Here is a 2949-nt window from a genome sequence, read left to right on the forward strand (position 1 = left end):
CACAGAAGACTAAATTTATGATATATACATGCATTGGGTCAAGAATTGGATAAACATTATTTTTCACCGGTCACTCGTTTCTTATGACTATAATTGATATTCTTTGCCACCACTTCATACTCCTAAATACCTTAAGAACTCGTTTTTCAAATTATTATCACATACTAGTCTCATGGGCATGTGGACTGGACTAAAATAGAGCTTAGAACGCTTAAGTTTACAAAATTTCGAATTTTTCGAAATACTACGGATTTTCTATCCCTGGATAACATTAGCTGAAATTGGAAAATGTTTTGCTGCATATATGGTCCTCAATTCTCTCCAACTTGAATGAGAGACTTGTATTCATTGTGGCAGTTTAAATCTTTATGGTTCGAGCGTCCCTGATCATTCTTGTTTTTAGACGAATGCGCGTCTGGCGTACAAGACCCCTTTTTCTGTATAGTTTTTGGTAATTTGTTTTAGCAGATATTTTGTAATACTTCACTTGTTTTTCCTCCTTATACGATATTAGAAAAACAGTTTCATAGATCAATTTTGATCTATCATTATTTGCCACAATAATAAAATTTATCCATAGAACTTCTGTTATTGTAATATCGCATCGAAAACAAACAGAACACATTAAATTAATGAAAATGATATATGTATTACTGAATATTTACTAACAAAAACACAAAACAAAAACGGGGGTCCACTCCTCAAGCGAATGGAGTCTGAATTGTATGTGAATCTGTGATCTTACCTCCTGGTAGAGTCAATTTGAAGCTCCTTTATCTTTTGTCCAACGTATTTGCAAGTGAAACAACAGGCGGTTTGGGCATAGAATTTTGAAAAGGAATTGTAGTAACAGAGATGAATCGGAAACAATGCGGACAGTTATTCAAATGAAATCCTTATAGATATCATATGTTGCTCTCTTGAACGCACAATCAAGAACATTATTTTAAGACTTCTTTTTGAGATCAATATCAAGTTTATAAGGAAATTTCACATTGACCTTCAGAAGGTACTTAAGCCTTTGTGAACTTTTACAACGTCAAGTGGTCATGAGTGGAAATGTGGAAGACCCATGTCTATGACTTTCAGTTCACAAGTTCGGTATGCATGATTTATTTAAGCACGCACTGTGTCCTTATTAGCTATGGTATTCCCCCTAAAGTGTTGTATTTCATCTGCAGATCATCTTACACTTAGCAGATTTGTGATATCTGTTGTGGTTTTAGAGATACTGCAGTTTTCACTTTTGAGAAGGACATACATTTCTAAATCAGCAACAGCTTTCCACCTCTTATTTTCTGAAATTAAAGACTTTAGCATGGTTATATTTTTGACTAGATACAAAACACATTTTATAAAAAAAAAAAAAAAAACAAAGACAGGTAAGCAGTTTGAATTTTTTTTACATTGACTTTGTAAGTTTTAGAATTTTGATTTATAAAATTGATATTGAATCATTTTTACGATTTTGCTAAATGCGGTCATGTGACATAATAAAGATCTATTCAATAATGAAAATTGTGAATCCCTCAAAAATCTAAAATATTTGATTAATCTGCAGAATTATCTTTTTAAAAGCGTTTTGAACTTTTTCCCTGTTGGATATGTTTCAGCCTACTACTTTTTGGTCATTAACTTCTTTCTATTTATATTTCTCGGCTTTAGTCGACAGTGCGTAAATGCTTTAGGCAATACAACATCGTTCTACAAGTTGGTTCTGTGCATTCGTTCGTTCTTTCAATCAGGGTGTATTGTCATCAAAAACCAGGACTATGACACGTTCAATTATAAGTCTGGTACCTTTGATAACTGTCAGTCATTGAAGAAATTAATAAAGTTCAACTGAGGATAGAATGTTGCTGTTTAAAAAGAAACGGTTAAAACAGAAAAATTGAAGTTGTCCTATCGACAATTTACAAGTTGCCACTTTATGATTTTGACTTTAAACATGTATTCAATTAGAGCTCTCGTAATGAATTGTTCTAAATAAAAGTGTCATGTTAATACAAAATAACTGTCCGAGGAATCATGGGTCAGTAACTGCTTGTAGTCCTTCGTTATTTGTGTTGATGATTTCTATTTTGCTTAGTTTCTTCTGTAACCTTTTCTGACATCGTACTCAGACTTCTTTTAAACTGAGTTTGAATGTGCGTATTGCTGTAAATAGTTATCAAAAGATTACAATTTAATACGACAGACGCGCATTTCGTCTACATAAACTCATCACATACGATCATACCAAAATAGTTATGAAGCCAAACCAGTACAAAGTTGAAGAGCATTAATGATAAAAAATTCCAAAAAGTTGTTCCAAATAAGGCTAAGGTAATCTTTTCCTTAGATAAGAACATCCTTAGTTTTTCGATAAATTCAAAGCTTTGTTAACAGGAAACTTATACAAATGGCCATATAATGACCATGTAAGTTTGTTTATTCCACATTTGGTGGTGGGTATAGAAGGAGGTTTTGGATTTAACAAAACATGCTTCATCGCGCAGCATTGTTGCACCTGTCCAAAGTCAGGAACGTTAGACCTTTGTTAGTATTGTGTGGGTTTTTTTTCTCTAACTGTTGGTTTATTTGTATGTTTCTGAGTTAAGTGTGCAGTTAAATTCGCTTAACTAGGTTACATTACCGGATAAGGGTTGTGCTGCTTTCTGCTATTTGATCTGATTGTTGTCCCCCGTTTCCATTCTGTATTCCTTTAAATGATTTATAATATCATGTCAAGACAGTTAATATATTTAGATATGTTAAGGGGGAAAACAGTGAAGTAAGTGGTGAAATGTTTCCTACAGAGGTTAACACTTATAAAACATGAATCGCTTTCCTAGAGTCATGTTGTCTGTACTTAAACTCACGTATTAGTGCTAACCTGATTATTTGTTGGATTATAGGTTCCGAAATTCTGTGCAGTGATGAACTATAGGTTTAATAGCTTCCTTATGA

This window comes from Mytilus edulis, chromosome 10 (assembly GCF_963676685.1).
Source record: "Mytilus edulis chromosome 10, xbMytEdul2.2, whole genome shotgun sequence".
NCBI classification, from domain to species: domain Eukaryota; kingdom Metazoa; phylum Mollusca; class Bivalvia; order Mytilida; family Mytilidae; genus Mytilus; species Mytilus edulis.